The sequence below is a fragment of the Ochotona princeps genome, chromosome X (assembly GCF_030435755.1).
Source record: "Ochotona princeps isolate mOchPri1 chromosome X, mOchPri1.hap1, whole genome shotgun sequence".
Lineage (NCBI taxonomy): Eukaryota > Metazoa > Chordata > Mammalia > Lagomorpha > Ochotonidae > Ochotona > Ochotona princeps.
In genome coordinates, this window is record NC_080865.1 from 65392826 (window position 1) to 65405065 (window position 12240).

Consider the following 12240-nt stretch of genomic DNA (forward strand, 5'->3'; position numbering starts at 1 on the left):
AAGTATTAGGCTAAATGCCCACTCCTAGTAATTGTTGTGCATGAAACAATGAATAATGCAGAAACTAAAGCTATAGGGAGACAGCAGCCCAAGGAACTCCCTGCCTCCTTGGGACTCTGGGGTCTCCATGCAGACAGCTCTTCACCCCTTCATATTAGGAGAAAGTTGACACAAATATTCTCTAAAATACGGCTGGCTACTGACCATGCAACCACTTACACAGAAGAAAAAACATGACTCACAATCATTACTGAAACTCATTGCTTCCCATTCCCCAGTGAAAACAATTTTATGCCCATCAAATTGGCTGGAAGTTCAAAGGTATTTTTATTAGTAGTAGATAATTAACATGTTAAAATATTTATTCCAAAGATATGGAAATGCAGGCAAGGTAATCCCCCACTGTGGATTTAAACTGCATCTCCCTTTGTTTTAAGACATTTGCTCAGCAATGGTTATGCAGGAAGGTCTTCGTTTTATCACAGATATAAAAGCAAGTAAGTATTATGCCTAAAACAGGGTGAAGGGCAGTCCACAGGGGGTGCCAAAGCCTTTCATGTGAAACACGAAGTTTGCAAGCAAACCCCTGTCTCAGCTCCTATCATTAAAACACCATCGTCTAATCTGGTTGCAGTAGACTGCTGGAGCAACGGCTTTATAAAAGCAAATACATAATACCTGCCAGATGAAAGAGATGGGAAACTAACTTATGAGCACTCAGAGGTGAGGGGATTCAAAGAGGACAGCAGAGGGGGCAAAAGCCACAGAAGAGTAGACACTAAAGTAACTGCGAAGTGAACCTTACCCCCCAACACTGAAGTACTGCTCTTGTTAAACCACTGCATGAGCTGAAAAATAGTCAAACCCACTTCCTCCATGCTTCTGCCATTCCACCAAAAATCACCACCATTTCTAAGGGGCTTTCGGCTATCACTGCACCTGAGAATGCTTGGAAAAAGAAAACCCAGTAGCTGCCCAGCAAACAAAAGGATGGGTTCCTTTCAGAAGACTACCTGTCAGACGTTTCCTGCTCTAGGCTTTTAGATGTAGCCCTTGTTTCCAAGAGCTCAGTTTTAAAAGACAAAATGAGACAGGTAATAGCAGATCCAGCTATCACATGGACACCAACAGTCAGTACAAAACTGAAATGCCTAGAGCAATAGGAAGGTGGGAGTGGTGAAGAGATTGGAGAAAGTAAGAGCAAACAGCACAAAGGAAACTAAATCACAGCTCTGTCCTGTACTTAGCCATGTCCAGGCCTCCCCACAATCCCATGCTTGGAAGATAGTCTGTATGATATCCATGCACACTGCTTTTAGCTAGAAATTTACATCCTCTTTAATGTAAACTACAAATAATCATTGGCACTATCCACACACATGGCTTAGGAGAGTAGAAATCCAATGCTCAGTTCAATTTTAACTTGTTGCTAAGAAAATGAACGCTGATACGGAGAGGGAAGGAGGAAAAAGGATTGAGTGATTGAAACTGGGTTGTAGCTAGACAGAAATAAGTTCTGAGGTTCTATTTCACAGTAGAGTGACTGTAGTAATGCTAACATACTGCATATTTCTCTACTTAACAAAATAAGAGATAGGATTTTAGATGTTTTCACTGTAAAGCAGCGTTAAATACTTCAAAGAAAAACTATATTTACCCTGAATGAACATTACACAGTGTCCATTAGAAATGCAGTAAAACAGACCCAGCACAATAGCGTAATGGTTAAGGTCCTCACCTTCAACGCGCCAGGATCCCATATGGGCGCTGGTTCTAATCCCGGCAGCTCCACTTCCCATCCAGTTCCCTGCTTGTGACCTGGGAAAGCAGTTGAAGATGGCCCAAAGCCTTGGGATCCTGCACTCACGTGGGAGACCTGGAAAGAAGTTCCTGGCTCCTGGCTTTGGATCGGCTCAGCACCGGCCGTTGTGGCCACTTGGGGAGTGAATCATCGGACGGAAGCTCTTCCTCTCTGTCTCTCCTCCTAGCTGTACATCTGCCTTTCCAATAAAATGAATAAATCTTTTCATATTATGCCTGCAAACTATGTATTATTTTATGCCTATTAAAATATATTTAATTGTATAAAATAAAATTAATACTGATATTGTTATGAACATAATTATGAACATAATTACAGCAGGAGAAGGTCTCTTTTGGGAATGCAATCTAAGTATTTGCTGGAAGAAGTCATCCATCAGTGTACCAACAAAAATGTTGTGGTTTAATTTTGCTGTACCAACATAATAGATGGAAATAGTTTAAATGTACTCTTCTATAGTATTCAATGCAATTTATATAAAAAGTGGAAATCCAGGGCTGGTGCCTGGCATAGCAGATTATTCCTCTACCCTCTGGTGCCAGCATCTCAGATGGGCACAAATTCATGTCCTGGTTGCTCTACTTCCCATCCAGCTCCCTACTTATGGCCTGGGAAAGCAGTTGAGGACAGCCCAAAACATTAGGATACTGCACCCATGTGAGAGACCTCGAAGAAGCTCCTGGCTCCTGGCTTTGAATCAGCTCAGCTCCAGACATTGTGGCCATACGGGGAGTGAACCAGCGATGGAAGACCACTCTGTCTCTCCTTCCCTCCCTGTAAAATCTACCTTTCAAATAAAAATTTTAAAATCTTATTTAAAAACTGAAAATCCTTTTCTCCTATGTTTCACAGAACCTGAAACTCAAATTATGGCCTGGAATTTGACTGCATTCATGCATCAAAATAATAGCACATGTATGTTCCATCACAGTCTCCAAAATTAGAAAACTTTTTTTTTTTTCTACAAAAAAAGTAAGCAGGCCTTGCTTTGTGGCATAGCAAATAAAAGCCGCTGCTTGCAACACCAGCATCCAATTTTGGGCCCAGGTCCAAGTCCTGCCTGGCTGCTCCACTTTCCTTCCAGCTCCCTGTTAATGGCCAGGGAAAACAGTAGAAGATGACCCAAGTCCTTGGGCCTTTGCACCGACACGGGAGATCCAGAAGAAGTTCTTGGACCTTAGCTTCAGATTGTTCCAGCTTGACCACTGCAGTCATTTCGGGAGTGAATAAGGGGATAGAGGATCTTTGTGTGTCGATTTCTCTCTCTCCCTCTTTCTCTCTGTAACTCTGCCTTTTAAACAAACAAACACTATGAAAAAGTAAACTGCTCATTTAAAAAAAAAAAGTCTTGACCTTCAAATATAAACATTCCACTCTCCAAATCAGCACACAGCATAATGGACAAACAACCCAAGCTGTATTCTAATGCAATTACAAGTCTCATTAGTGAGGCAGGTTCCTAGAACCAATTTTCCCAGAGTAGATGGAGCTATTCTGACTCACCCATTTTCTTTTGCCTTTGTAATCAGTCTCAGCTTGGTTATCAGGCAGCATGGTTGCACTTACAGGAACAACCTATGCACTACAATCATTCTAATTGGATACAATACACTATTCTCAACTCATTAGTCCTACATCTCAAACAACTGAATTAACTGGCCATTGGTGCTCTATTATATGATAGATGTATGTGTATTGGCATCAAGTATTTTAAATCATTTGTTTTTCAAAATATGTACTTAAATTCAGATTCTGTGTGACATAAGAGTAAATTTGTTTCTCATTTATGCTGGAATAAGGAATGAGACTCAGACTACCCCCAGAGAAGGAAATAATGTTTTCTTAGTCAATAAGTTTACATGTCTTAAGCCAGTATTCCCCAGTCTAAAATGCTTGTTAAAATCATCTCATAAACTCTTTAAAAAAATACTGTTACCAAAGACACACTCCAAGAGATTCTGAGGTAAATGACCTGAAGTAGGGCCCAAGCAGTGGTTTAAAATAAGAGCTTCCCAGATTTTAATGTATCTCCAGGGTGGTGAACAACTGTTGTGATCAATAGCCTAGCCCGCTATACTGTATTCCTTTCTTTAAAAAAAAATGCATTTATTTATTTGAGTGTCAGGATTACAGAGACAAGGAGAAAGGAAGAAACAGAGACCTTCCATCTGACGGTTCACTCCCCAAATGCCCAAAATGGCCAGGGCTATTCCAGATTGAAGCCAGGAACCATAAGTTTTATCTAAGTCTGCAATTTAGGTGGCAGGGTCCAAGCTCTTGGTCCATCTTCTTCTGCTTTCCCAAGGCAATTAACAGGGGATGGACCAAAAGTGGAGCAGCTGAACTCAAACCAGCACCCACATGGGATAACAGCATTGCAGGCAGCAGCTTTACTAGCTATGCCTCCATGGTGGCATTGTGCTGTTTTCTGATGCAAATTCGAGCTGTTTGGAAGACATGTTTTAATGCAGACTTTAAAAAAAGAAAATGGACCATCCAAGATAAAGACCCAAAGAAGAAATGCTGCTTTTTAAGAAATAACAGCTTTTCTTTTTGCATGAATGTATTTGCTCCTGATTAGCCTTATTTTTAAAATATTAGTTATTTTGTATTTGAAAAGCAGAATTACAGAGAAGGAGAGATACATAGAAAGAGAGACATCTTCTATCCACTATACCTCCCAAATGGTCACATCAACCAAAACTGGGTCAATCCAAAGCCAGAAGCCAGAATCTTCCTCTAGGTATCTCAAGTGTGTACGGGTCCCAAGGACTTAAACCATCCTCCACTGCTTAACCAAACCAGCAGTCAGGAGCTGGACTGGAAGTAGAGCCAGGACTTGAACTAGTGCCCATATGGGATGCCAGTGCCCCAGGTTTAGGATTAACCTGCTATGCATGGTGCCAGTATCCTAGTTAACCTTTTTTAATCAAACTTTTCTTTATATTATTCCACCTTGGACTCTAAATATTTTAAGTGGCCTTAACATGAAACACTTGAGAGAGCAAATTTTCTCTGTCATATTAATTTCACTAGGAAATATCCCAATCTCTAATCAGAAAACCAGGTTAACACAGAAACATAGCAAAGAGACAAGAACATCTGTTTCTGAAAAAAAATGACATTAAAAAACAGGACTAGAGCAGATCATTATTTCCAGTCTCAGTGACAAATAGTCCTTTTTTCATCCTTTAATACAATTTCTTCCAAACAGTTTCTCTAATTGGAATGCTTTTTTCTAAGAATTGATTTAAAGTGGGCTTCTCGCTTGACCTAAGTTTATAAAGCCATAATTTTCTAACATCTTCAAAGAATAGATAATTCTGAATAGTTCAGTTTTCCAGACAGTGTAAAGCTTTCCCCCTAAAGGACTAAAATTTTGATTTAAAACCCTAAGCATTCTTCTTTATTTCTCAAACTTATCATAAGGTTGCCCTTTTAATCTAGCAAAAAAAAAAATCAATCTTACAGGAGTTGAGAGCGTAATGGTGGTTACCAGAGGCAGGGAAGAGAAACAAGGAGAGAAGGATACAGAAAGCTTGACTAAGGTACTAAATTGGAGTCATTAGAAATTTGGGGGTTTATTGCTCAATACGGTGACTATAATTTATGCTAATATATTGTGTATTTTTCCATTTAAAAAAGACATAGAAGATAGGACTTTAAATGCTTCACCATAAAGAAATGTTAAATGTTCAAGGACAAATATGTATTTAATCTGATTAGATAGAAAGTAATATACACATGCATCAGTCCATCACATGATACCCCCTCAACTTGCACAATTTTTATGTGTAGGTTAAATATTTAAATAAAGGAGAGTATCAAAAGCATAATTTATCCCCTCATTGGTACTTAGAAGTACCCTTCTAAAAAAAATCATTGTAACACGCAAAGTTTTACATATACACTTTATGATCCCCAAAGTTCCTTGTCTTTTGTGCTCTCATCTTTAATTTTTAACATATGTCCTTGACCAGCTTGCTACCCAACACTCAGGCTTCTTACTTCTCAGAGCTCTGGGAGCTACTCTCGCACTTCAAGTACAATGCCTGTAATCCACTTCGTTCTTAGAAACTATATAATCACGTGTATAAGAATAGTCCAGAAAATAACAGTAAGTTTTGTAAAGCTTTGCTTTATATCTTTGTCAAGCCAATGGCTTAGAATGTTATCCTACTATAGCTTTATAATGAAAGAGAATAAGTTTGGAAAAGAAGGCTGAGAAGTTGCTGCCCTAAGAAAGAATTTGAAATGGTCTTCACACACGGCGTTTTGTTTTGTTTTGTTTTGTTTTGTTTTGTTTTGTTTTGTTTTGTTTTTTTGGCTGTCATGTTTTGGTTTTTGTCATAGTTTGTGTACTTGTTTTTCACTCAGGAACATTTCTTGTTTACTAGTTTCTGCCTGCAGCACCCTTTTGGATATTAGAAATTCCTAGTGAGACTCTTGGGTGGGTGATGTTATTATGTTTCCATGTTAATAAGTCTGGCACATCAAAAGTCAAATACTTTCGCTTGGTCAGGCCCCCAAGGTACTAGAGAATGCCCTACTTTAATTGTCATTTTGCATTACTTTTACAGTTCACCGAATTGTGCCCTAGTCTCTGGAACAGTGACTGCAGCTCTCTCAGCATCACATTTATCACCAGGAGAGACTTCAACCCTAAGGAGAAAGAAGCCCAATAAATGTGGATATCTAGGACTAGACTCCTTGCCCAGTGGCACAAATCCCCATGTCACTATACTGAGTTAAAAAAAAAAAGTCAGACTTGGGGATTAAAATAGATATTTCTCAAACTTTAAGGTTTTCATTTTTAAAAGAATGAACCTTAAGTCCCATCAAACTGGAAAAGCATTCAAACTGCAATTTGCTAATTTTCTTAATATTTTTTAACTCAAGTCATTTTACCAACACTTATAGAAACAGTGGAATCCCATCTCAGATGCATAGCAAAGAGGTGTTGAAATCCTGGTTCAAGAATTTTTTTAACATATGACTTCCAACAATGATAATTGTGCCTATTGATCAGTGGTGTAAAGATCCATAACCTTTTCCAAAAACAATTGCTGTTTTAGATATGCAAACATTCATGAAAGCATTTTTGAAAATGAACTGACAAATGTCTTTTCCCTACTTCCTATCCCCAACACATAAAAATGAAAATGTAAATTCTATGTAAAAATAATTTGGCCAGCATGCCCCCAGCTATAATGTATATTCAAAGATTCATCCATCCAGACAGCAGTAGCTAAGCAAGAATTAGTGAAGGTGGAACAAAAGGCACCATTTTCCGAATTGCCATCTCAAAAGCTCATATTTACCCTGAACTGGAAACCCAGCTAAATAAGATTCCCCTAACTACACTTACTGTTGGCCAAATGCTCCCCACATACTCCAGCCTTAATTCTCCCACGCAAACACTTAAAGTTGCACACCTGTGTACGTGCACACACAGTCTGACTGCAGAAAACAATGTGATACAGTGCGGGAAACCAGAAATCCCATCACATAATTATCACCAACTCACTGATGATTTGGATCAATCATTTCATCTCACTTGAGGCCTTAATTTATATACCTTTAAAATGAGAATAACCAGATGATCTCAATGTCCCCTTTAAAATCCTTGGCTTCTAAAACGAAGCAGTTCTTATTAACTACTTCAGTCATATCCATAAATGTACCCAAAATCCTTAGGGTGAGGGAAAAAAAATCTATGCTGCACTCTAAAGGAGCTCCCAAACTAATGCACCTCTTATCAGAAACTGCCAAGATGTCAGCCGTCCCAATGAATATCCACACAGACTGGCATCATAGCTACCTAGGGATGCATGCATATACTTTTACACCAGAGGCTACTGGGGTGCAGTGTGGAAGATTTCACAGGTACATCACAGAACTAAATAGTGCTGTATTGGCTTAAAGAGAATAAGTGGTTCACATAGAATTTGGCCCTTGTATTGGTTTATTATACATAACCTGCAAAATATATGCAGAAAACCTCTTTTACTTGTCAAATATATTACCAACATGCTTAGGTGTAACTCATAAATGCCCATCCCTTTCACACCATTTAAACAGCCTTCATCATCTTGTGACACCGATTCCTCATCTCTGTTAGTCTTTTGCTCCAACTCATTCTGTAAAATGCCACTTGAAACATCTTCCTCACCCACTGTTTTCGTCACATCACTTCTCTTTTCAAGAATTTACACTGGCTTTTTGCTGCAATTAGTGTTAAATCCAAATGAAATTCTTAACTAAGCAGTCATCCTATACCAGAATTTTACTTTACCATATCCAATTTTTCTCATTTCTAATATTACTGATTATCCCATATTGTTTAGCAATTACTCAGCCCTTTTGTACACAGACTGTGCAGGTAAATATGCACTTCCTCAAAATCTATCATTATTTCACATGCAATATGTCAGCTCATTTCCAAAATAGACCGGGAGCTCTCTTTGAAGTCCTTACGTCATCTGTCAAAATCCCAGACATGTAGCAAGCCTTCACATAATACATTAATGGATGACCAGAACCGAATTAAAAATGCGCTGGCACATTAAGAATGGGCTGGTGTGGTGGCATATCAGATTAATCCACTTTCTGGAAGCACCAGCACCTCCTATAGGTATTGGTTCATGTCCTGGCTGCTCCACTTCCAATCCAGCTTTCTGGATTGGTCTGGGAAAGCAGTGCAAAATGGTCCAAAGCCTTGAGACCCTGCATCTACGTGGGAGACTCAGAAGAAGCTCCTGGTACCTGGCTTCAAATCAGCTAAGCTCTGGCTATTGGGCCATTTGGGGGGGTGAACTGGTGGATGGAAGACCTCTCTGTGTGTCACTCCTCTCTCTGTAAAAATCTGCCACTCAAATAAAAATAAATAAATCTTTTAAAAAGGAATGGAATCACTTACTACTATTATGTCAGAGGGCCAAGTTGATCCTGTTTCTTCTGAAAGCACCCATTCTGCATACTGCCACCTCCACTACAATGCAATCTCTGTTATCATTCCTAACTACTGCCTTATAAATATGTAATAGTCTGGCTGTAACTGTCAAGGAAAAGAAAGCATTGTTGTGTGCTTTGTGCCCATCTAACTCCATCAGTCCCACCACATGTCTGGAAAAGGCAGTGGTACTACAGGATAGCGTGATAAAGTTTCTGTGAAACGGTAAGGGCTCACCAGAAAACAGACCTCTGAGTCATGCACTGACCATGCGGTAGAGAGCTCCAGAGTTCCAGTGGCTTTTAAGACAGGGCTAACAATGGGAAACATAGGTCATTTGGTTTGTTTACATCCAACAATTTACACTGAAACAGCTCCCCTTCAGTGGCCTTTCATCATCACTTCTGAAGTTTCACTGGCACCATTGACAGGGATAGACTACCTAGAGGTGGCAAAGATGGCCTAAGTGCTTTGCTCCCAGTTGTATATATCACTACAAAGGCCTCCTTGAGAAACCTAGCAGCTTTTAGCAGCAATCCATGCAAATCAAAAGCAAAGAGCTTGGTAAAAGACCAGACTAAATACCACACCATTAAAGAAAAAAAAAAAAAAAAAACAAACTGGAAGCTTCCTCTGAATAAGAACCTTCAATGGTTTTCTGAGTTCTTCTTGGGGCATAGTACACTCTGAAATAAATCTTCTTATTAAAAAAAGTTTTCTAGACTCAGTTAATGTGGATCATACACGCAGATGCAGGGACAACAAGACCTCAGTGTGAATAAAAGTAGCTAAAGTAAGAGTAAATAAAACAAAGAAAGTAGTCAAATCTTCCACAGAGTGTTAGTTGAGGACTCAATAGTTGCCAATCACATTTGCCACAGGAACAAATCCTGGAGTTCAATCACCATCCCAAATATGTAACTACAACATATTAAAGCTATTTTGCAGGCATAAAGTGCCTTTCATCCCCAATATCAAAGCCCTTTACAAGTAAGTGCCAAATGTTATTTTCCCCTTAACAGCCAAGAAAACAAACACACAGGTTAAGTGCTACAGCCATTTTAAGTACTGACTCAGCTAGGCTGTGCCACAACAAGAACAACAAGAAATCCCCAGGAGCACTCTTCTGGGCATTATCTACTACTGAATTAGAAAGCAAGCACGAGATGGTGGTATCTGGGAAGTGGTTAGTCTGCTGCATCCCTGTTTTTCTCAGAGTGACTTTCTTCAGTATTTCCAATGAATGAGTGAGGAGAGTATAGTCCAACACTAAGACAAAGGAAATATCTGGTACATACTAAGTAGAGCTAGTTCCCCAGGCATGACTGGAGGACCCAGTAGCATAACTCAAGAATCCAAGAATGAGTGACTTTGTTCTCTAGAACCTTGATGACCACTTCCATTGGCCTTTAGAGGCACCAGCCGTGATCTTTAGAAAGTGATTTAAGGGCCCGGCACAGTGGCCTAGCGGCTAAAGTCCTCGCCTTAAAAGCCCCAGGATCCCATATGGGCGCCAGTTCTAATCCCGGCAGCTCCACTTCCCATCCAGCTCCCTGCTTGTGGCCTGGGAATGCAGTTGAGGACGGCCCAATGCACTGGGACCCTGCACCCGCGTGGAGACCCGAAAGAGGTTCCAGGTTCCCGGCTTCGGATCGGCGCGCACCGGTCCATAGCGGCTCACTTGGGGAGTGAATCATTGGACAGAAGATCTTCTTCTCTGTCTCTCCTCCTCTGTGTATATCTGGCTGTAATAAAATGAATAAATCTTAAAAAAAAAAAAAAGAAAGTGATTTAAGAAGGGGTAATGATGAGGAATAGGGTGGTTTCAATATCAGATGCTATAGTTTGGTAAAGCTGGTCCAATTGACAGTAAGAAATCCATGTCAGAACAAGCACCGCACCCTCCAACACACACACCCCTTGAGATCCAGTGACCTGCAACATGAGTTCTCCTAGATCAAGCCTATCAGCAAATCTCTCTGGCTAAGAGAAAATTCAGTACTCTTAGAACTCAAACTGGCCCATTCCCTTCTAGTAAATGCTGTTTTATCCGTGCCTCAAGTCTCTGCTGTTTAGCAGCTACAGAGCCCTGACTGCCTGCAGAGTGCAATTTCTATTGAGCGAACCTTGTCAGCTGAAAAGACTTTCAAAATATTTGGAGGGAAAGCAGCGGGTGGCCCTATGCCTGTGGGCCAAAACAACACCCCCAAATTCAGTTCCAACCCCAATCCCATTATTTATATTATACATCACTTAAAACCCAGTTGCCTCTACAAGCTTATTTAAGAGCGAAGGACTAACAGCCTTTGGCGTATCATTCTAAATTCATTTCCCTTGTACCAGCTTGCTGCTCAAGCCTGTAATATGTGATCATGCTGACAAAAAAACAATCGAGTAATACACCATTCCAGCAATAGTAAATGCATTAGCTTCTGATATTGATGTTTTCTAATTAGATGCCATACAATAGATCATTTTCTTGTTTGTGGTCAAATGAAAGAAACCCTCCATAGCTCTTTGTTTCAGATCTTTGATTACTGCCATGGCAAACGGAGGGATGTTTCCACACACTGGAACGAGGGGAATCAAGGAAGTGATCGCTCAGCATCCACTTATACTTACTGCCACAAAAAAATACAAACATGTTGTTTATTTATGACCTTTTGAGTACTAATTTCACATGTGACGAGGCACAGTAAACCTTTCTCACAATCAGACTTCATGGTTGTTCGACACTGACAGCCTTCTAACGATGACTGGCCTAAACAAAGGGCACTGTTTCTGTCGAAATTATTAGGCACTGAAGGAAACCCACCGCATCTCCAGTTTCTAGTGACTTAGGGAGGCACTGCAGCAAATCGGTGTTGGAGGTAACACAGAGCTTACATTTTAGCATCACTCTGTGAATCACAAATGAAAAGCAATAAGAGTCTTCAAGGTAGTAATATAAATGTTTACTGATTCTCTTAAACCCCCTACCTGCCATACTCCCAATCCTTGCAGAATTTCTCATTTCATGCTTGGGGAGTAGGGGTATGAGGCTGGGGAGAGACGGCAGAAGATGACATGATTTGAAAATAGATATTAATCAAAAGGCTACTAACTGATATAAGAGTGCTGGCAGCCAAGCACAAGAAAGCCATAATTACACCTCATGAAGTGGCTAATATTATCAGCAGCTTTAAATTGTCAGAATATTAGAAATCTGTAATGCACTTATGCAATGCACCAACAGAACAATTACCAAAGCACCTTGAATTTATATGGAACCTTTTTATCACAAAACTTACAGAATGTTTAACAGGCTGGTATAAAAAGGGATCATTTCCCCCCACAGCTGAAACACAATAGTCATTTTGCAGCAGAAGCAGTAAATACAGAGGATTGCAGGGAGAGAAGAATTACTAAAACTTCAAGAAGCCATAAAGGAGAGATGTATTTTTAGATGGGTGGAAAACAGATACCC

General features: G+C 39.9%; 1 protein-coding gene across 3 annotated transcripts in view; it reads right to left on the minus strand.

Annotated features, from left to right (window-relative positions):
• The window catches only part of PCDH19 (protocadherin 19), a 112857-nt gene that overhangs the window by 48036 nt on the left and 52581 nt on the right, over nt 1-12240 (minus strand). The window lies entirely within an intron of this gene.